Source organism: Castor canadensis, chromosome 7 (genome assembly GCF_047511655.1).
Source record: "Castor canadensis chromosome 7, mCasCan1.hap1v2, whole genome shotgun sequence".
Taxonomy (NCBI): Eukaryota; Metazoa; Chordata; class Mammalia; order Rodentia; family Castoridae; genus Castor; species Castor canadensis.
The window spans coordinates 46,698,872-46,723,713 of record NC_133392.1 but is presented as its reverse complement, the minus strand read 5'-3'; the positions used below and the strand labels follow the sequence as shown (position 1 = coordinate 46,723,713).

The window sequence follows — 24,842 nt, the reverse complement described above, 5'->3', positions numbered from 1 at the left end:
GAAAGCTGTGGTTAATTAGAGTATAATACAATGGTATACTCATTTACTTTCATGAAAGAGACAATTGTCAAGTGTAGTAACCAAATACTTAAGTTACTATGGTGCTTAACAGGAGAGAAGCAAATATTTTAAAGGGATATTTTAAGCATAGAATGTCATTTACAGTTAGTACAAAATTATGAAGCATGCTTTTAATATATTCATGTGAACTTGTTTTTTTTCTCTGCAGATTGGCTCTACTATTACTTTGTTTAGTTTGCCTAAGTTGTGGCTAAGTGTGAGTCAGTGCATTTACCTGTACAAGGGAGTCCTCAAGTTTCAGCCACTTGATCCCTTTAACTGTGCTCTCATTCTCCTATGATATAAAAGTTCCCAATTCCATGGAGTGGTGACCTCTTCACCTCTCAGCTGTTGCAATGATGCACTGACAGGGAATGTAAATTTCCCTAACTTTGCCATGAGTATTATTCCTGAGTATTAACCTTTAAGGGACCTGAGTTTGTCAGAGTTTGTGCTCTGTGAACTTCTCTAAAAATTGATGTAGCATTTTTGGATATAAAGTATAATGGTATTTAAAAAACCCTTCCATTTCTAGGATGATTTTAAAATTATGACATGCTCATTAATATTACTTGAGGAAATTGGTATGGGATTATAAAATTCATTTCACAAAACACCAATAACTTTCATTCTGAAAAATAACCTCAGAGTTAAAGTTAAATGTGCATTATGGTTCTGTTTTTAATCTTCTCACATTAAAAAGTATTCAACTTTTTAAAAAAATGCAAGATAAACTTCTTTTTTTAGGTATTTACAAAAATCCCTCAGTATTTTGGTATATGGTCTAAGTTTAAAATTAAATGCAAAAGGTAATTATATTTTTATCAAAGGAAATCTCTATTTTACTTTGATCCCAAATGTTTGTCAAGTAGATCTATGTTGAACAATTAATGATTTTTCAGTTATCACCTCAGCATGAGGATTTTTGATTCCTGGATAAATAATAAGATTTTAAATAAGAGTTAAATAAATATCAAACCAAAAGTATTAAAGCAGTCCCCAGTTGTGAATACAAGTGAAGCTGAACATGCTATCTGTTGTTGGAAATGTGCAGGTACAATTTCAGACAGAATCTTTTGTTCCTACCTACATGATGTAAAGTAATATAAAACTCTCGTAAACCAGCTGTTATCTAAACTTTTTTCTAGCATAGAAGCCCTCGTATACATTTACATTTAATTGTAGTCCAAACACTGGGGAGAAATAAATGGTTTTAAGTTTCACTCAGGATCTAAACCTATGAATAAATTACAGTTGGCAGGAATAATAATCTAAACAAAGGGACCAGACTGCTTCTTATTGGAAGGATCACGTTTATCGTTGAAAAGTTTTGTTTTACTTGATTCTATACTCAGTGTTGATTTTGGTCATAGTCATTTTTTTTTTTATTTTTTAATAAGTAACTCTGGGATCACCAGTAAAATAATTCTATTTTATCATTCTACATCTCCTTGTCTTTTTCATACAAAATGAGTTTAGGTAATTATAATGTTGAAATGATTGTTTTACACAGAGTGACTCTTCAAAAGTATTTTTTGTTATTCTAAAGTAAAGCTGATGTTTGAATATAGATGTTTTCTTTTGTAATGGGATTTTTATGTGTTATCAAATTATAATCTGAAAGCCTATGGATTCAAAATTAACAATGACTTGATGGCCTTCATTTATTTGTTTCATGGTTAGATATCATTGAAGTAGGAGCCAAGATATTGACAGGAACTTTGAGAATTCATTAGAACCCATAGTCAAGTGTGAGAGAGAAAAAATGAGCTATTGTGAGTAATTTATGGCAAAATTAAGTTCTCTTGGTAGTCTCTGTACAAATCCAAAGGTTCAAAGTACTCAGAATATGATTAACATGTAAGATTCTTTTAAATTGAGTGTGGGAATCACTTAGGTTGAAATAGTGACAAGAACAGAAAGTATGTAAAGAAATTACAAATGCAAACATTTGTAAAGATACCTGGAGGGGAGAGACAGCTTTGAAGGTGAATGTATTCAACATGTCCTTAAAGTAGAATCACCACCTATGATGTGTCAACAAAAGTGCCAGACTTGCCAAAATAAGAAGATGAATATGACTTGTTCTCAGTCTGAAAATAATGCTTTAGACAGACACATACATGCATACATATTATATACTGTTTAGTATAAGGAGCATAAAACCTCAGTATATCCCCTAAATGTTTTCTTTTTTCCCTCAGTGTTTACATTTATGACAGCCTATCAGAGTTTGAGAAAGATTAGTTAGACTAAGGAACAAAAAACCTACAAACTGTTAAATAATCTAAAATACAATTGCTTTCATCTTTTAGCAGTCACTCCTTAAGATCATTCTGTGTGTGTGTGTGTGTGTGAGCATGAACCAAAATAGCAACAGCATACCTTCCACTTTTTTTTAAATTTATTTTCTTTTATTCATATGTGCATACAATGTTTGGGTCATTTCTCCCCCCTTTCCACTTTGAAGAGTAAAGTTTCTACCTGAGCACTGTAATGGACAAAGTCCTTTTTCTCTCACAACGTTTTTAAAGGTTGCACTGAACCTTAAATATCAGATCATGGCTATTGAAGCTATAAATGCATAATGCAAAAGCAGTCATTATTTCAAGAAACTAAAGAAATTAAAGCACTTGTCTCCTTTGGACTGGTAAATGGAAAAATTCAGAGCTTGTTTATTGTACTCCTTGATGGATAAGGAATTGACAGGAGGTGTAACTTTGCGTATGGCTTTTAGAGTGTAAGCATTCTCAGGCCATGGCAGATGTGTAGTTCCTGTTACTTTGAAAAGTCATTCATTCTAATGCCTAGTGAAAGGGTGGGTTTCAGACAGAATTAAGCACTGTTTCCTGAGTGGGGGAGGACAGTGGTGTGTGCAATGAAGTGCATCATTCAAGGGGAGCCCAGCTAATGAATGCTCTCCCTGTTGTTTTCATAGAGGTGTCAGAATGAGCCTTTCTGATTCTGCATCACTGCATCCTTATGGAATTGCAAATTGTTTATCCAAGGACAGTGACTTTCCTTTTTGCTTTATCATTTAAGGAACTGATTTCTTCAACTTTGCAGCACACCACTAGAATCCAGAGAAGGGTCATTAAACTTGCATGAGAGGCTGCTATTTCTTTAAACCCTACATCTCAGACATACAGAGATACAGAGAAGTCACACAGAGACTCAAAGAGAGACACAGAGAGAGTTATACAGAGAATAAGAGAAATGAGCAGATACTCAAAAAGGTAAAGAGAGTAATTTAAAGACAGAAAAAGAAGAGCAAAGAGAAAGAGGACAGAAGGAAATTCAGATACATTGTGAGGAAAGAAATGAAAGACAGGTTCAGAGAGAGAAAGGTGTACTGAAAAACACATAGATGGGAAAAACTCAGAGACAGACAGAGCAGATACAAATGGAATAACAGAAAAAAGACAGACACACTGAAAAAAGACAAATGGCAAAGAAATAAAGCACATAGATGGAGAATGAGAAGTGAGACAGAGAAGAAAAGAAGAGAGTTGGGGGAGGGAGGGAAGGAAAGAAGGAAGGAAGAAAGGAATGTGGGGAGGAAGAGGAAGAAGAGAGGAGAGAGAGTAGGGGGCAAGGGAAGAAGAGAGGAGAGGAGAGAGGAGGGGGAGAAGAGGAGAGAGAAGAGAGGAGAGGAGGAAGGAGGGAGGAAAGGAGGAGAGGGAAGAGGAAAGGAGGAGAGAAGAGAGGAGAGGAGAGGAGAGAAGAGGGCCTGTAACACAGGGATAGTGAATGAGGCAGAGATATGTGAGAGTAGGGGTGTGAGGTAGAACTTTCCATTTGCTATAGAGAAAGGATGGTGCAGGAAAGAATGCAGAATCAAAGTTAACTGAGCTTTAATTCTGCTCCAATCCTTTACTGACACTAAGCAATTGTTTAACCTCTCTATGCCCTCCTTTATGTCTGACGGGGTGATTAAAAAGTTTATATATCCCACATATGCAAGACTTCTCAGCACAGGACCTGGAATCAAGTAATGATTCAGTGAATAGGGAATGGTACTCATCCTCCTCCTCATCATCATCATCATCATCATCCTCCCCCCACCCCCATCTAGGTAGAAATCCTGATATTGGAAATTTTGGAATCAGAGCTTATGTCAAATATTTTTTTCATTTCTTGTTTGTTTTGAACTATAGTAAACGATTGACTATTGATAAGCTACAGTTGTTGAGCTTGTAAAACTCAGGTTTTATTTTCTACCTGATATTCTTGCTTTGTGAGTTTGAAGAAAACATATTTCCTCTGAAATTTTATAGAATGTATTTTACCAATTTCACTAACTCAGTGTTGAGAACTTAGTAAATACTCAATAAATACACAACAAATGAATATATATTTGCTCTGGACATTACTTTCTACCAAGAAAGGGAAACAGCATAAACTCTGTTTTTGTTGTTTTAATATGAAATATTGTAATAACATAGTCTTAATTTTCAGGTAATCATGATACCAATCTGCAAAAGTGTTAAAGTAGATTTCTCCTTGCTGTCCATTTTATTTTCTTAAACCAATTGAAATATTAATAGCATTGACTTTGGTCATTGTTATTTAGTAACCTAACAGAAGAAATATTTATGGAAAAAAGTGAGTGAATTTTTGTAGTAACAAGAGTGAAATGGACTAAAGATAGTTAAATAGGAACAAGGCATAAATGTAAAAGTAACAAGGATTTTTTAAAAAATGAGATAAACATATACTCACATTTCTGAATTGTAAGAAGAGATGAAGAATGCATATGGAATATAAATGACAATTTACATTATGAAAAGACTAAAGCTATACCTGGCTCTGTGGAAGGTTATGAGAAAATAAAGAACTTTGGCAGAAAGAAATTGAGGAACTCAAAATTTAAATTTTAGTTTTCTTTTACTTTAACTTTATATAAATTCTTGAAAGTTCACTAAATAGGTATCTCTTTATGTATGACTACAGTTGAAGTACAGCAATCTTAGAATGTATGCAAGAGTTTGATATGAATGATTTCTCTCCACTGTCTTTGATATGTTGAGTTTGTTTGATAAATGGAAGAAATAAAAATGTCATGTGTTTACTATTGGTAGAGAACTATGAATGGTGCTTCAAATATGTCACACATTTAACTTACAAGATAGATGATATAGGACTGATGTCCCCTTCCTTGTTAATTTTATTTTTGAATATCTATGCATGAGTACATTCATCTAAGAAGCATAGAGAGCTTATTAAACAAACTTGCTATCTATTTGATACTGTGAACATAGATTAAAATGTTTTAGAACATTAGATATTATTACATTGATGCACTAATATTTTACAGAAAACAGCAAAATTTTTAGGTATTTTTATAAGGTTTTTTGAGAAATTTAAACTCTGAGTGTATTATATTCTGAATAGCATACATTATATGAACTTTATTTTGTGTTCATTAAGCAGGACTACAAATAGAATAAACCTCAACATAGCTTCACTTAATTAGGACTCACTTTAGATTGTTCCCAAATAACTTTTTAAATCATGATAAATTCAATGGAAAATATTGTGCAATTGAGAAAATACTAAAGCATAGAGCATTTTTTAGTGTTTTAGAATATGGTACATCTGTGTAAGCACTTGTCATTTAGATATAAATGTTTTTCCTCTTAAGTTTTTTACCTACAAACATACAAATAATAAAAACAGTTCATTAGAATTCTTCATCTTGATTTAAGAATAGTTGTTCATTATTAAAAAAACATCAAATTGTGCATATAATGAAAAATATAGTAATACCTATCCCTCTGGTCTATTACTTATTATAACTTTGTTCAACTCTTTTTGGGTTGTTTCTTCTTTATTTCTAAGTAATGTGCTTATGATGTTACCTTTTATTGATTGATTCAAAGTGTTACTTATTTTTTATTACAACATTTGGCTCCTTTATGCAATCACCATATTTTTTATCTTACCCTTAGTCCCATGAACAGTAATATGACATAAATTCCAATTAAATTAATTTGCTAGTGCTATAGCAGCTATGGATTATGAGTTTACTTTTTGCTTTTCCATAAATACATCTTTTTTTGCTTAGTTTTCTAAATACCTGTATTTATTTTCTTTTGCAAGATATTTCACATATGCAATCAATAATCTTTTCCATGTATATTGGTCCCTCAATTCCATGCTTTTCTGGAATAACACCCATCTTTTCAATAATATTGAGAGGCAGATTTAACACTACTTCATTGCCCCTGAATGAAACAGAAGTTCACAAGTGAGAAGGTTAGCCTCAACCTTTCTCCGTAATTAAGCCTGTTTTTAGTGGCTGTAGTAGAAGCTTACCTGGTGATAGACCCTGCTAAAAGCATGTTCAGGTGGGGATGAGTGACTTAGCTTTACCTCTTGCTTCTGATGGTAAGTGGAAATCATCTTTTAACTCTGTCAGCACTCAACCCATCTAAGACTACTGTATTAAGGAATAATTTTCTGGAGAAACAGAAACAACACAAGATGAAATGAATGGATAAATAGATATATGATGATATAAGTAGGGATAGATAGATAAAAAGATAAGAGATAAGTTTATAGATATTTATAAAAATAAATAAATGCAGAGTATAGATGACAGATACACATCTATGACAGATAGATAGATAGATAGATAGATAAAGTCATGAAAATATGAATGCTAAGAAGAACCAAGATCTCCAATTGGTAAGATGGAGATCCATGTAAACTGATTGTGTATTTCAGCCCAAGTCCACACTGGAAAGCAGAAGATTCATTTTCCAGCTTGAAAATAGGAAGAGAGTGCAACTTCTTCCTTTATCTTTTCCCTTCCAGCATTAAATGGATTTGATGCTGGCCATGAACACTCAGGAATGCACCTTGCTTTACTCAGTCTACCAATATAAATATTTATGCCAGTCAAAAACATTCTCACAGATACACTTTGAATAATGTTTAGCCAAATATCTCAGGGGCCCATGGGAAACTTCAGTTTGCACATAAACAAACCATTTCACTATCTTACGACGGAAAATGAGTGACCTACATATTTTTGGTGGGAAAGGCAAAATTTTAGTGGTAAAAAGTCAACTTCCTACTTAATCTTTCTTTGTGAAACCATTGGGAGGAAGTAATGGGTGCAGTTGTTCACTTGGTGTTTGTCTGGAGAAGAGCTTATGTATTTCTAAAAATAACTTATTTGTTGTTAGCCTACCAGTTTTCCAGTCCTTTCTCAAAGAGAAAGTGACTTTTCTTAAAGATTTGGGATGTGAATTTGTGGCTGTACAATAGTAGAGCCAGATGCCTAGAACACAATAGGGAATACCATGTTGTTGCTTAAGTCCTTAGGTGCATAGTCAGACAACCTTCTTTCTACTTTTCAAAGTGTGTTCATAACTGTTTATTGTGTTGATGGTGCCTCTGACTAAGGTACTTGTAGTAGAGGTGATCAGAAGTGGTTATTTTTCTGGATATAATTTATTAAATTAGCAGGATATATTCATAACTTGAATGAAGGGTATGAAAGATAAAGATCCTGGATGATACCAAGATTCTTAGAGTTGTTGCTAGATCCGGAGGATGGATGTATTTCAAAATGCAAATCAAAATTTGATCAGAAACATATTTTGGATGAATGTAGTGTGTACAAGAAGTCAGATTACTATTTTGGTGCTTTTGGTTTGTTTCAGTATTTTGCATTTTCCAGAATTTGTGTTCTCTATTATTTCATTGCTTTTTAATAAATATGTTCTCTTATCAGTGTGAGGATTTTAATTATAGTTATGTTTACTTTAATGAATTTTTATTTGGCTTGCTTGTGATATTTCCTCTCTCTGTAAACATCTTTCACTGTATGTATTGATTTCTTTACATTTTTTAAGCTTCAAGTTTTCTTCAAGCAGACTGATTATTAATTATTCATGCCTGTATATTTACGTTAAGAATTTATTAGTTACAGAATGAAGGTCATGGAAACAAATATACTCATATGTTAATTGCTAAATGTTTACTTTTTTGTTCATATAACTGTCTGCAGATTGTTTTTATGTCAACAGCATGTGGGTTGTTTGAGAATGATCTTTGATTTGTAGTTTTCAAATTTGCTCTGAGGGTTTGTCATCTTCATCTTTTCTGAGGAAAAGAATAAGAAGAAACATACAGATGGGGTATAATGCACCTAAATGGGTTTGATGTCCAGATCCAAGATACAAGGCCACTTTTAATTGTAAAGTGGGGATTGAGGTATAATTTTGCTGTATGCCTGATAAATAAAAGAAACACATTTTTTATTAACAGAAATGTATCTTTGCCACTCGGGGCAAAATACTGAAAATTTTGTTGGAAGTCCTCAGTGGGTGAGTAGGGCTTGCTAACAAATGGGCATTCTTATGATGTGTGCACAAAGAAGTGGACAAAGTGGTGGACTTGTGTCTCCTTGAATAAGTATAGTCATTGTGACAATTTCCTCATAAAGCTATCTCTTAGCTATGGGGCAGGAGAAGGCTTAGAAGATCACCCAGAACTTGAGGAGGGATCCTGGTAGTTTAAATGTCTTTACTAGGTGCATTGCCTGACATCACTACCTTCCCTTATTTTTCATTGTACCTCCAATTACTAAGCTTCTCATATGTTCAGCAGAGTTAATTGACTGATTTATGCTACCAATACTCTCTCCATATTTGCTATTTTCAGTTCAACTTTCTGTACTCTACCTCATAATGTACTTACGTTCCATCTGCTTTCAAACTTCAAATAACTTGTGGCAATCACACAGTTGCTACTATTACCTCTTCATTTTTGTGGTTTAATACTCTTTTTAATTCTTATGCTGAGCTGACTGTGTAGAGTATAAGAAATAGTTTGGGTCAATCTAAGGTATTAAACTCTCACATTTGCATTTCAATATTAAGAAATATCGTTTTGTGGAATGATTGGTTTGTAAATAGTTTATCTAAACATGAACTTTAAAAATTAAAATATTGTTTGAATATCTTAATAACAAGATCAGCAATATGTCCATTGAGCTTTGTAAAATGGTAGTTATGATTGTTATGATTGTTGCTTTGTCAGAAATGTTTCTATTTGAACTGAAGTATATGTTAACTCTTTGTTAGTGAATTATATCTGCAGCAATTTTGTCACCTCAAGTTTCCTAGTAATTGCTTAATACACACACACACACTCACATCAAAAACCTCAGGGCCTGATTGCCCTTACACTTCTTTCTGCTGCAGGGTAATTTAATATTGTGGATGTTGTGAACATAAGAGGAGGAAGGAATGAGCTGTTACACAATTCATCAGGTAGTTTTGTCTCTTGCAACTTTTCAGCAATCCACAGAGTTGAAATTTAACAAGGGACAAAATAGAAACAAGATTTTTAAGTAAAGTTCAGTACACAGTGTTTCACAAAGAGTATGCCTCACTTTTTGTCATATCAAAAAGATTTTTGAAAATGTTATAGAATATTTTCATTGCCGAATCAGTTTCAAGCTATGAATGTTTTTGATTATATTGTCTTGAAGGAAAAATCAGCCACAATTTTAAAGGCTTTCAATGTTGTCTCATATCCTGGCTAGTAAGGACTGTTCTTGTGAAGAATATGTATGTGTTTCTTTGGTGTCTCATATGCACTAAGTTCCAAGGGACCTTGATCTTTTATAGAATTAGATTCATAAGTCTGAATTCAACTTCAAATTCCAGGAGCCATTGAGTAAATTTTTAAAGCAATGCCACTGTTTGTATTGCAGTCTGTTTTCCAACTTCACAACTTCTCTGAAATTACTCGTACCAATAGCAACGAAGATCTCTTATTTGCTAAATGTAGTGGAAGGTGTCAGGACTTGTTTGCATTATTCAAAATACATTGCTGGCTGTTTTCTAGTCTTTAACTCTTATTTCTCTTATTTTTTCTAGCACAACTTTCATCTTTTTAAATTGTTTTTGTTTGTTATTTGTTATTTTGTTTATAATTTTATTACTAGAGACGTTGTTCATTTTTCAGAACATTCTTGCTCTGTGTATGTGTTACATATAAATTTATTTAGATATATTTCCCTACTTTTGCTCTCTTCTACTCTGAAGCTACTTTTATACTCTTAACTAATTTGTGTCTGCAGATGGGAGTTAAATCACCTGTAACATCTCTAAGTTTTATTCCATATCTCGGCTATGCATACTCAACTACCTCTTAGAACATTCATTCCGTTATCTTATGGGTAATGCAAACCCATTTTAGTGAGAAACAAGGCCTTGATCTCTTTCCCATCCTTGCTCTCTAACCTCAACTTCTTCCTAATATTCTCATTTTACTGATTAGTGAAAATTAGTATCATTCAAAATATGTTTGTCAGACTAGATTTTTCCTTCTTCCTTTCTGCTCAAATTTCAAATAACATATTTTCCTCGCAAATTCTAGTTTCTTAATAACATTGGAATCAAATCCTCCTGTCGTCCTTCCTTTATGATAGTCAGAATTTCTTACCTGGTATCAAACTTGCTGCTTTTTTTTTTTTCACTCTCTATGGCCCTCTTTCCTTTTTCTCTTGCCTCCATTGTTTCTCCACATGCTGCTAGCCTCATCATCTCATTACCTTATTAATTTATTCCAATTTTCTCATCCTATTTATCCATTTTCTCTCTTGGATACACACACTGCCTAATCAAGTTTGTTCAAAAGGAAAGAAAATGAAATGTCTAATTCTAAGTAATTGAAATCCAAGAGATATAGATCTTGCTATAATCGCAGCTAGAGTTAAGGCTCAAACCTAACTTGAACATGTGTGTCTTTACTGGATTTCCTTATTAACAGAATCTGTTTTCAAAATCAATTGTGTTGAATAACAATATAATTAGTACACGTATTTGAGTTCACACAATTGAAGTGCCTTGTATAAGAGAAAGTAAGAAGGTTTATATCCTAACGATTTGAACAAAAATAAACATACGGAGTTGTTTTTTGTTTTTAACTCATCTGTCCCATCAACAGACAGTAGAAGACCACTCATCCAAAGTCTTAGGCTACATTCTTGGTTCTTGCAGAAGTATTCCCAATTAAAATATACTTAGTGTGGGATGACCTAAAAAAGAGAAAACTTGAAAGTAAATGAAGTAGGAAACATTTTAATATCTTCCTACATTGAACCAAATCATTTAGAATTTTGAAAAGAATATTAACTATTGCATAATGATTTGTGAAGCCTTAGATATAATTTTCAAAAGTCAAATGTTAAGGTTAAAAATGTATTTTTTAATTAAAGGATTGTTCCAAACATTATATACACTTTTTTTGTATAGCAGTCATACAGAATATACATTAAAAGTCATGTTATATGTTTAGTCATGTTTGGTTACTCAGATTCTTGTAGAATGGATATTTTTTCTCTTGTTCATCTCTATGTAGAATATTTTTGAAATCTTTTAAGTTTTGGCCTACATTTAAGCTGCAATTAGAATATATATTTTAACATTTTTATTAGCACATGTTAATTGTACAAAACAATGTGTTTCATTATGACATTTTGGTACATGTGCATGACATGTGTCCTGTGATCAAATTTACACTATTTTTTCCTCTCTTGTCTTCCCTTCCCCATCCCACCAGTCCCCTTCCACTTCCCAAATAGTCACTCTTCTACTTTCATATTGCAGATACTTGTGTGTCTATGTGTGTGTGTCACTGAGAACTGAACCACTGAACAGAGGACTTGTGCAGACTAGATGAGTGCTTTACCACTGAGCTATGTGCCCAGCCATTTTTAAAACTAAATTTCACATATGAGAGACGACCTATAATATTTGCCCTTCTGAGTCTGGCTTATTTCACTTAAAATGATGATCTCCAGTTACATCTATTTCCTGCATATTTCTTCACGACTAAACAAATCTCCATAGTGCAAATATGCCTTATTTGGGGTATTTTTATTCATCTGTTCATGGGCATCTAATTTGGCTATTGTGAATAGTGCAGCAATGGGTGTGCACATATCTTTATTGTATGCTGACTTAGATTCCTCAAGGTATATCTCCAGAAGTAGTATAACTAGATCATACATAAGGTTTTTTTTTTCTTTTTTTGGTTTTCTGAGAAGCCTCCACACTGATTTTCATAATGGCTGCACTCATTTACATTTCCATCAATAGTGTACATGTGTTCCTGTTTCTCTGTATCATTGTCAGCATTTGTTGTTTTTCTGTTTCTTGATAACCATTCTGATTAGGGAGAGAGAGTTTCAAGACAGTTTTGATTTGCATATCTTCATGTACTTATAGGTCACTTGTACTTCTTCGTAGACGTGACTACTCAGTTTGTTTGCCCATTTTTTCACTGGATTATTTATTCTTTTAGTATTTAATTTGCTGAACTCTATTTTTGTGTGTGTGTTACTAAGGTTTAAACTCAGAGCCTACACCTTGAGCCACTCCACCAGCTCCCCCTTTTTGGATGGATTTTTTTGAGATAGGGTCTTACAAATTATTTGCCTGGGCTGACTTTGAACCATTATCCTCCTGATCTCTGCCTCCTTAGCAGCTAGGATTGCAGGTGTGAGTCTGTGTTGCCCAGCTTACTGAGTTCTTTATATATTCCATATATAAACCCCTGTTGGGATGAGTGACTGACAAAGATTTTCTTCCTTTATGGAGGCTCTCTTCACTCTGGTCAATGTTTCCTTTGCTATGCAGATGTTTTTAATTAGATTCAATTTTATTTCTTGATTCTGATTTTTATCTCCTGAGATACTAGAGTATCTCAGAAAGCCATTGGCTTTGCCTGTATTTTGATATGTTTTTCCTATGTTTCGCACTAGTTTTAAAGTTTCAGGTCTTTCCATTTGAGGTGTATTGTTGGATAGGAGAAATGACAGGTTTCTAAATTCAGTCTTCTACATGTTGATATCCAGCTTTCTAGCACCATTTGTTAAACAGCCTGTCTTATGACCAAAGTGTATTTTTGGCATTTATATTGTGAGTCAGATGTCTGAGCTGTGTGACATTATTTCTGATCTTCTAGTCCATTCTACTGGCTTACACATTTGTTTTTGTGCTGTACTGTGATGCTTTACTTACTGTAGTACTATAGATTGGAAGTCAGCTGGCTGCCAGCAATGCTCATTTTGCTCAGGATTGCTTTTAATATTTGAAGCCTTTTGTACTTTCATATGAATTTTAGGATTGGTACTCTAACAGTGAAAAATGTCACTTTTATTTATGTGCATTGCATTGTATCTATAGAAAATATCTGTTAATATGGCCAATTTTACAATAATAATTCTGCCAATCCAAGAACAAGTGAAGCCTTTCATCTTCTGGTATGTTTTACAATTTTTTTCTTCTCAGGTAATGTTTTAATTCTAGAGGTCTTTTGCCTCTTTGGTTAGGTCTTTTTTTCCCTAGTTTACTTATTTATTTTTATTTTTGAGGATATACATGACAAATTGATAGGCTTAATCTACTAAGCATGTCCTAGAGGTCTTGACATTTGAAAAATTTTTTAAATTACTGTGTGAATGTAATATACTGTGAACTTTATAAATTCCTGACATTATTTTCTCCACTTGATCTAATCCACTGATGATGCTTTCTACTCCACTGAGTTTTTAAGAATTATTTATTTAGCAACTTACTTCCAAGATTTCAATTTTTTTAGAATTACTTTTGGCAGATTTTTTTCCAAATTCTGAATGGACTATTTTATTCATCTGTTTATTTGAATTCTCTTTGAGGTCATACATCATTTTTATTTCTTGGTAGTACTGGAGCTTGAACACAAGGCCTCACCCATGCTAGGCAAGCACTCTACCACTTGAGACAAACCCCAGTCCTTTGTGCACTAGTTGTTTTTTAGATAGGGTCTTAAACTTTTGCTCAAGGCTTACCTCAGATGGTAATCCTCTTATCTCCATCTCCCAAGTAACTGGGATGGCAGACATGCACCACCTTGCCCAGTTTGCTAGGATAGGGACTCATGAACATTTTGTCCTGATGGGTCTTGAACCTCAATTCTCCTATGTCCACCTCCAAAGTAGCTGGAATTTCATTCATCTCTTAGTACTAAACCACTGAATTCTTGATCATTTCAACCATTTGAATATCTTTTGATTCAGTGAGCTGCTATAAACTTTGGAGAAGTCATGTTAGCTTGACTTTTCATATTTCTGTGCTTCTATATTGCCATTTGTATATGTATATATATAATATACACACACATATGTATATGCTCTGATGCTTTATGGGGATCTTCTTGGGATGTATACATACATATATATAAATACATATGTATATATATATATATAATTAAATATATATGTGTGTATACATATAGATAAATAGACAGATAGGTAGATAGATAGATATCCTAATTTTTCTGGGGTCTTCTTTGTGAGCAACATTTTTTTGAGGGCTCAGTTCCCAGTACAGATCTGAGAGGAGGAAACAAATTGCCATAACAACAACACACATACACACAAAGAAATAGAAACATAATAAATACTGATTAAATTAAAATACTACACAACCAATAACCATAGAGGAGAAAGTCACAAAAATACTATAGAATGAACTATGAAGCTAAAAGTAATAAAATAAAGGAGGTGTGCATAGAAAGGGAAAAAGAAGAAAGGATCAAGTTTAAATAAAAGAAAAAGAAGACGAAAAAAGGAAATGAATGGCTTAAAGAGAAAGAGAAAAAGGAAAGAGATTAAAAATTTTAATTTTATTTTATTTTTTTCATTTTTCTTTTATTATTCATATGTGCATACAAGGCTTGGTTCATTTCTCCCCCCTGCCCCCACCCCCTCCCTTACCACCCACTCCACCCCCTCCCGCTCCCCCCCTCAATACCCAGCAGAAACTATTTTGCCCTTATCTCTAATTTTGTTGTAGAGAGTATAAGCAATAATAGGAAGGAACAAGGGGTTTTGCTGGTTGAGATAAGGATAGCTATACAGGGCATTGACTCACATTGATTTCCTGTGTGTGGGTGTTACCTTCTAGGTTAATTCTTTTTGATCTAACCTTTTCTCTAGTTCCTGGTCCCCTTTTCCTATTGGCCTCAGTTAATTTTAAAAAGTCTAAATATATAAAATTAGATAAAGATAAAGAGAGGATTAAAAATAAAAACATAAGCTATTCTTTAAAATAATGTAAAAATACTATGAAAAGAAATAAAATTTAAAGGAGGGAAGACAAAGAATTAGAGTAGCTTCTTTCTGGGTCTCTAATTATGTAAACTGTCATGTGTAAGAGTCAGTGGGTCACAGCTGGAGTCTGTGTGGTTCCTCTCTGTTCCGAAGGTAGCAGTGGGTATTATACATGAGATGATGACAAGGCTGGTTAAAGATATATTATCAACATCAGGGCTTTTTTCTCTTCAGAAGTTTTCCTTATTTGCATGCTAGGAGCTGTACTGGCCCCAACCAGCATTGTAGCTTGAGGGCAGACTAATGCCCTCATTCACAGAGTTCTGCCTGGCTATGATGGCACTTGAGATATGGGGAGTGTTGGAATGTATTTCTTCTCCAGTTCTACTCTGTCACACAGGGAGAGTCACTGCTACACCAAATCCTTACACTGGATTTAAGTTTTGCATGCAACAACTGTGGATTTCTCCTGCAGTTAGGACTAATAGATAGTCTTTGTCACCAGGGCTGCCCGTTTAACTTGAGATTGCAGCTTCAGGTTCCTATCCCACTAGAGTTGAGGTTGGAGTTGTGCACTATTTCCTGTTTTTCTCTCTTAGCATCTTTCTTTTTTTCTTTGCCTTTTTAGTCTCATGTCATATGTTCTTAATGCCTGTTGTTCCCTTTCTTGCTTAGGAATATAATTTATCTCTTGTTACCCTGCCTCTTCTCCTTTATGAAGTCTCAAAGTGGAAACTGCTAATATCCTTTTTTACTTTGGAACCACTCCAGATGGTATTTTTCAATTAGAATGTGTTTGTTATGCATTCTTTAAGACTATATGTTTTCTTCTCATTTTAAAAATAACCAGTGTCATGGGATAACCTTTTTATTTACACATTTTTATTTTTGTGCTGGGTGAGCGTACACTGTAGCATTTTAAAAAGTTCTTATAATATACCAAATAAACCATACTTGAGGGAATGCAAGCTAGTGCAACCACTCTAGAAAACAATATGGAGGCTTCTTAAAAATCTAAACATAAATCTGCTATATGATTCAGCAATGCCACTCCTGGGGATATACCCAAAGGAATGAGACACAGGTTACTCCAAAAGCACCTGCACACTCATGTTTATTGCAGCACTATTCACAATAACCAAGTTATGGAAACAGCCAAGATGCCCCACTACTGATGAATGGATTAAGAAAATGTGGTATTTATACACAATGGAGTTTTACTCAGCCATGAAGAAGAATGAAATCTTATCATTTGCAGGTAAGTGGATGGAACTGGAAAACATCATTCTGAGCGAGGTTAGCCAGGCTCAGAAGACCAAAAGTCATATGTTCTCCTTCATATGTGGACTTTAGATTTAAGGCAAATACAGCAATATTGTTGGACTTGGGTCACATGCTAAGGGGAGAGCACATACTGGAGGAATGGGGATTGGTAGGAAACCCAAAACATGAAAGTGTCTGATGTTCCCACTGCAGAAGAGCTAATACAGAAACCTTAAAGCGACAGAGGTCAATATGAGAAGGGGATCAGGAACTAGTGAAAGGTCAGGTAGAGATAAATCAACTTGGGTTGTAACACACTTGTGCATGGAAGCAATGCTAGGAATCTCTCTATATAACTATCCTTATCTCAATTAGCAAAAATGCTTTGTTTCTCTTATTGCTTATGTCTTCTCTTCAACAAAATTGGAGAAGAGGATAGAACAGGTTCTGCCTGGAAGCGAGGGGAGAAGGAGGGGACAGGGGAAAGGGGAGAAATGGCACAAACAATGTATGCATATGTGAATAAATGAATAAAAAGTTTAAAAAATATATACCATACTTGAATTCACCCCCTCCACCATTCTCCTTTATCCCCCTCTCCTACAGGTATCATTTTTCCATTGTCATACATGTATACTCAGTATTTGCACTATATTCACCCTCCCTATCTTTTTCCTACCCTCACCCTCCCACTGATACCAACACCCCCAGGCAGGATTTGTTCTCCCCTTCAGTTCTCCGATTTTGTAAAAGATAGTTACACACAGGGAGTTTCCTTGTGGTACTTCCATGTATAGGTATATTGTAATCACAATTGGTTTATCTCCTCTCATTTTCTTCATTCCTTTTCTTATGGTGGTTTCATAGGGTTTAAGAATTCTGTACTCATTCTGGTATAGAGAGTATATCAAACATGTTCAAGTAATTAATTTCCTTCTTTTACTCTATCCCTCCAGTGCATGACCTCCCCTTAGTTTGACCAGTGTTTCACAATATTCCTGCACTTGTATTAGGTCTCTATTCTACACATGAGAGGTAACTTGCAGTGTTTGGTCTTCTGAACCTGGCTAACAGCACTTAAGATGACATTGTCCAGTTCCACCCATTTGCCTGCAAATGACAAAAATTCATTTATCTTTATGGCTGAATAAAATTCCATTGTATATAAATACTACAGTTTCTTAACCCATTCATCAGTAATGGGGCATCTTGGCTGTTTCCATAGCTTAGCTATTGTGAATAGTGCTGCAATAAACATGGGTGTGCAATTGCCTTTATTATAATGGCCTTATACTACCTAGGAGTGGAATTGCTAGATTGCATGGCAGTTTTGCTTTTATTTTTTTTGAGGAGCCTCCTTGCTGTTTTCCACAGTGATTGTACTAATTTACATTCCCATAAGCAGTACATTTGGATTCCTTTCTCCCCCATCCTTGCCAACATTTGTTCTTATTTGTGTTTTTGATGGTAGCCATTCTAGCAGAAGTAAGATAATTAATTATATGATTCAGGTGTTCGAGGAGATTAAGATTTAGTTTTCACATCAATTGACATTCTATCTGAAGCAGAAATCTTTAAAGCTATCTAATTTAGGTCACTAATGTGTGTGTGTGTGTGTGTGTGTGTGTGTGTGTGTGTGTGTGTGTGTGTGTGTGTGTGTGTTGCTAAGGACAGAACCCTAGATCTCCTATATGCTTAAGCACATGATATATTTCTGATCTAAACCTGAAGACATGGACCACTAATTTTTGAAGTTAATCTTCTAGTTGGACAAACATCTAGAGCAAGTAGCTACAGAGATGTTAGATAGCAATGGAAATACACATACATTGTTAATCTTGGACAGAATTAGATAATTGCAATGAATACAAGCTGTAAAAGCACAATGCTAGTAGTAAGATAATATAAGGATTTTCTATATTGTATTTTATTTTATTCTCATTGTTTTGAAATAATAATTGTTTAGTAATGGACACAGACTGAGGGGAAGAAAATCAAAGTTAAATAGTAAAGAATAAATGATAAGAAATTATAGCTTGTTATTTCATTGTATTTATATAGATTTAAGGATCTATAACATTATATACCAGAAGGCATCCTCCATAAAAGAAATTTGCTGCTATAAAAACTAGTACTTACATTATCCAAAGCCTGACCTGTATGGCATCAAAGAATGTTTATTAAATGTATAAATCAGATTTGTTTTTTTCTTTATTCATATGTGCATATATTGTTTGGGCCATTTCTTCCCCTGCCCCAGGCCTCTTCTTTACCCCTCCACCCCCTTCATTTCCAAGTAGAACCTGTTCTACCCTTTTCTCCAATTTTGTTGAAGAGAAGACATAAGCAATAGTAAGAAAGACATGGCATTTTTGCTAGTTGAGAAAAGAATAGCCATACAGAGAGATTCCTAGCATTGTTTCCATGAACTAGTGTATTACAACCTGCAATACTTCCCGATCACCTTCTCAAATTGACCTCTGTCATTTTAAGGTTTCTCTATTGGCTCCTCTGCAGTGGGAACATCAAACACTTTCGAGTTTTGGTTTTCTTATCTATCCCCATTCCTCCGGTATGTGCTCTCCCCTTAGCGTGTGACCCAAGCCCAGAAACACTACTGCATTTGCCCTAGATGTAAAGTCTGCATATGAGGGAGAATATAAGATTTTTGGTCTTCTGAGCCTGGGAAACCTCACTCAAGATTATGTTCCCCAATTCCATTCATTTATTTGAGATTGATAAGATTTCATTCTTCTTCATGGCTGAGTAAAACTCTATTGTGTATAAGTACCACATTTTCTTAATCCATTCATCAGTAGTGGGGCATTTTGGCTATTTCCATAACTTGGCTATTGTGAATAGTGCTGCAATAAGCATGAGTGTGCAGGTGCCTCTGGAGTAACCTGAGTTGCATTCCTTTGGTATATCCTTAGGAGTGGGATTGCTGGATCATATGGCAGATCTATGCTTAGTTTTTAAAGAAGCCTCCATATTGTTTTCCAGAGTGGTTGCACTAGTTTGCATTCCCACCAGCAGTTTATGAGGGTTCCTTTTTCCCCACATCCTTGCCAACACCTGTTGTTGATGGTGTTTTTGATGATAGATAGCTATTCTAACAAGGGTGAGGTGGAATCTTAGTGTGGTTTTGATTTGCATTTCCTTTATGGCTAGAGTTGGTGAGCATTTTTTTCTTGTGTTTTTGGCCATTTGAATTTCTTTTTTTGAAAAAGTTCTGTTTAGTCCAGTGGCCCATTTCTTTATTGGTTCATTGACTTGGGGGGAATTTAGGTTTTTGAGCTCCCTGTATAATTTGATTATCAGTCCTTTATCTCTTGTATAGCTGGCAAATATTTTCTCCCACTCTGTGGGTGGTCTCTTCAGTTACAGACCATTTCTCTTATTGTGCAGAAGGCAATGCTCAGCAAAGGAGCAATGCTTGAGGTATCACAATACCCAACTTCAAACTATATTACAAAGCAGTAACAATAAAAACAACATGGTACTGGCACAAAAGCATACATGAAGACCAGTGGAACAGAATAAAGGACCCGTATATGAATCCATACAACTATGCCCACCTTATTTTTGACAAAGGCTCCAAAAACATATGTTGGAGGAAAGACAGCATCTTCAACAAATGTTCCTGGGAAAAGAAGTTATCTTCCTACAGAACACTGAAACAGATCCATGTCTATCACCCTATACTAGTATCAACTCAAAATGGATGAAGGACTTTAATATCAGACCCAAAACTCTTAAGTTAGTACAGGAAAGAGCAGGGAATACTCTGGGAGCAATAGGTATAGGCAAGGACTTCCTCAACAGAACCTCAGCAGCTCAGCAACTAAGAGCAAAGATGGACAAATGGGACTACAGATTTGTTTTCTAGACAGGTGGGTTTTTTTTAAATAAATAATCTGTACTTTATTGTTTTGATTTCTATAAACATAGCATTATTACAGATTTTTGAAATATGATGTTTGGGAGTTCTTTGAAAATATTGTTGAGAGTATTTTATCTATTATTATCTGGTGTTTTGGAAGAATCTTGCCTATGGAAGATACTTTTCTAGAAGTTTCAACTTTAATTGATTTCAAGAGTGATGTAATACACAATTCATATGTGATTCCTTCAAAAACTACATTAGCAGTTTAATTGTAGATTCCTCAAGATTTGTTCTAGAACTGAAATAGTGAAGAGAACATGAGGTCACACATTTAAATAGTTGTCAGTTTTGTTTCATCTACTCTAAAATCACAGAATGATGACTGAGGATGATGATGAGACTTTCACTCCCATAATCCCAGAAATCAGTCAAAAATTTTTATATTGGTCTACCTGGGGAAGTGAAACAGCATATTACATCCCAAGTACGACCTCAGTACATGTGTCCAAAGCATAGATGTAGAATATGCAATAAACATATTATTAGGCTGTAGCTTTAGGAATTCAATATTAAAAAAGGAAAACATAATAAGAATGTATCTTCTTATGTAGACTTCAAATTAATTTTTTTCAGTTCAATTAAAATTTGATGTAATAAAATTTTGATATGTATAGCTAATATTTCTCAATATTAGAAACATATCCTATCTGGTTTAAATCATATAGAAATAGAGAGACAGATGTAGATGTAGGTACAGATAAAGAGAAAGGTAATTAAGAAGATTTACATAAGTTCATTGGGAAATGTGGGGTATTTACTCTTTCAGTGGCTATTGGGATATTGAATGCATGTGAACATCTGAGGTAAGGTGTCTTTATTTTGCAGTGGTTCTTTAAATAAGGATCCTCATTAACAACACTTATAATGATGCTTAAAATTGTATATGCTTTGTTCTGAGCATTCCAATGGTTCTAATTTAATAAACCTTATCCTTTTAAACCCACAAAATATAGGCAATACATTTGGATTAGAAAAAAATATTATCTACATATTTCTTACTCAATGAGCTATAACAAATTTATCCAATCCCAGATGACACTTGGCTGGTGGTGCAAATTCTCAAAATAAAAACTGGATATTCTTTTTATATTCTAGTGATGATTCATTTGTGGGTATGAGACAAATAAATATTGATAACACATGTCTATATGAATGGAGATAATTATATTTATCTAGTCAGTTATTATTTTACATGTATTGACATTTTGATCATTATATTAGCATTATCATATGAATAAAACGAGGAGAAAATATAAACATATCTTGTCATAAAAAACTACTTGATTTCTATAAAATGGTGTATGAAATGATAATTGCAGGCATTGAAAATAAATTTCCATTGTAATTTCTTTCATCTTTATAGATTTTATCATTATACTATTGTTTTCCTTTTCATGAACATTAATATAATTATATTAGTAACTATACTCAACAGTTGGCTCTTTATTTTTTCAATATATTTTTATAGATTCAGACTTGATATAGTAATCAATTGTTATTTTAAGTAACGTGGACACTAAAGTGAGATAAGTGAACAGATACTAATAAATCAGAGTATAACTCATGTATAAGATCTATTGCCATGATATTTTTCTGTAGCAAAAGAACTCAAAACCTCTGTGGCCTAAAATAATAAGCAATACTTGGTCATGCATCTGGGATAGTCAGCCTGACATCTTTTTGACTTGACTGCACTCACTCACTTCTGAGGTTAGCTCTCTGTCGATCTGCACTGGCCTTAGCTGAGAGTACTAAGCCTACATGCATATGCTTCATATGTTTCTGGTACAGGCTACCAAGGCATGTTATCATATTGATGAAAAAAGCATAAAAGTTAAGAAAAGACAAGCATTTATATGCTATTGAAGGTTTTCATCATTAAACCAGCCACATAGCAGAACTCAAAGTCACAGTAGGATATTGCAGTGACATGGCAAAAGAAAGGACATAGCTATAGGTGAATCATAAGGTAATTTTTGCCATTTGCTTCTTATTTTTAAAAAACGGGAATATATGTTTACCTGCTCAAAATAATCCTATTAATATTATATCAGAAAACTCTTTCAGGGACCCTATACATTAGTTTCAGTGAAGGAGCAGAGAAGCAGAGAGTAGAAATGATAGTTCATACCAGGAGCCAGGTGGATGGCATGAGTGGGAAATTTCCCTATGTATAGAAACCCAATAACTGCCTAGAGATAGATAACATGATCTTCTGATAAAGAGCATGCTCTGTTATCTATTAGATAGAAGACTAAGAATTAAGGTCAAAGTGTGCTGTTCCAGTGACCACAGAAATTAGAAAACCTGAAGAACTGGATATGGATTGTCAGAGATCACTGAGTCTGCTAGTGCCATGAAATCTAATTTCAGCAAAGAAAATTTAGAGAAAATGAAATCTCTCATTCATGTGGTCCCAACACCATATTCTCAAATTAAATGAGAAATTGGTTTCTAAATACTAGAGGTGAGGGAGCAAAGGCTACTGTTTTTTGTTGGGACGATTTAATGTAAAACAATGATGAGTCACATAGGAAACTTTTCTTCACTCAAGAAAGGAATGAGTATGGTAGTGGTTCATGGTACACGTTGAGTTTATAGATGGAGGCTGTAGGATTCCTACAGGGTTTTCTCTTGTGCTGTTCTAGTTTAGCTATTCCTGTCCCTTATCATAGGAGAAAAATATCTGATATCTTTACTCTAGACAGTCATGACAAGATATAAATGAGGATGGGCAATCAAATACAGAATGCTGCTTTATAAAGGTTTCTGAAGCTATAGTGTCAGATGGGATTATTATTAGCCCTGATTTCTCCAGGAAATAATGTACTCCCCTTCCCATTGTTTCATCTTTAATTTAAAAATGTTTAGAATTTAGAGACTTGAAAGAAAAATATTTGTTTTGGTACACAAACTGACCTCACAAAATTCAGACATTTTGCCTTGAATGACAAAAAATATTAAGGAAGCAGTGTTCTTTTCAGAATATTCATTCAGACCAAAAGGAGACACATGACACTCATCACAGTTAGGCAAAAAAAAATAATAATAATAACACTGTCACTTGTTTCTAAAGTAGCATGTCAGGAAGATTGTTGATCAAGCATTACCCTATCTGGATGCCTATTTGAAGGCTAGACTATGAATCCTAGGACACAGGGAAGGGTTTGTAGGAAAAAACTGTATAAATTTATTAAGTATTAATTCAAGGTACATTGACAGAACAATAGGCTTCTTTGGGTCAGGAAAAAAAAGTAGTTATTCTTCTGAACACTAAAAGTTATAGAACAGGTCATTAACCATTATTTCTCAAGGGGAACAGAAAGGAGAGAAAGACATTTTTACCTTATGGAACTGACTTTATCCTGTCTTTGCTTTCTTTTGCTTTTGTTTTCTCCTTCTCTGTGTTTTCTGACCTGAGTTTTGGGTAGTATTGGGCAGCTAAATTGGTATTGTATAAAGCAGACATACTTCTTGTCTTAAGCAACATTGTCTCAGAACTCAGAGGACTGAAGACTTGTGGCAGGTGGGTAGCACACAGGTTGAGCTTGGGGGGCAAGGGAGGGGTGGAGAGCTGGGTATAGTCAGAAGCAGAAAAGTTAAAAATAAAATAAATTAATTCATTTATATTCAGGTTCTAAATATTCAAGTTCAAAACCCATATGAGACAGGATTATAAGCGAAGCAAGAAGTTATAGTCTATAATAAATGTTCATACAGATTTATTCAAATAAATATCTGTTGTCTTACCTCGTATTCCTTCCCTGTTTTGGTGATAGTTCCAATGTTTTCTGTGTGTGATACTTTGTCATATCATAAGTTACAATTTGAATAGTTTTATTGGTGATATCCTTCTCACGTTTCATGTGTGGACATAGAAACAGGAATGATGAATTAGAAATAAAGTGATTTGTCAACATAGAAAATGTGTTTTAATCCAAGCAAGCAGCTAATGTGCATCACACTGGGTTTTTTTCTGTGCCTTTCAGGATGTTTACCATTCTATTTCCACTTGATACAAGCTGTTCTCACCCACAGTTACGTGTATTTAAAAATAACAAAAAGTGCGTTTCAGTGCATAATTATTTACTAAAACTGATCCTATACAAGATTCAATTTGGTAGACACAATTCAGCCAAGGACAAAAATGTAAATTCAAAATGTGTGAACTACGTGTGTACATTAGTTTTACTATTTTTCTGTGCCTTACTACAAGAAGAGTACAAGTCTGCGTTCATAATTTGGAATCGGTCTTTTTCAAGTCTCCCTAAGTTTACCATGAACTTAGGGATGACTGAGCATGGATCAGAAAAAGTAGCACTATGATTTCATAATTAGAGTGCAGCAAGGGAAACTTCTAGAGGAAACTGGAGATCCATCCAGGAAACTGGGATGCTGAAGCACTTACGCACTTCTGCAGAGGAGGCCTGAATAATCTTATTTGACCATTCT

The 24,842-nt window shown here is 34.2% G+C and overlaps 1 protein-coding gene across 7 annotated transcripts in view; it reads left to right on the top strand.

Annotated features, from left to right (window-relative positions):
• The window catches only part of Pcdh15 (protocadherin related 15), a 1,704,270-nt gene that overhangs the window by 774,305 nt on the left and 905,123 nt on the right, over positions 1–24,842 (top strand). The gene's annotated exons all lie outside the window — the stretch shown is intronic.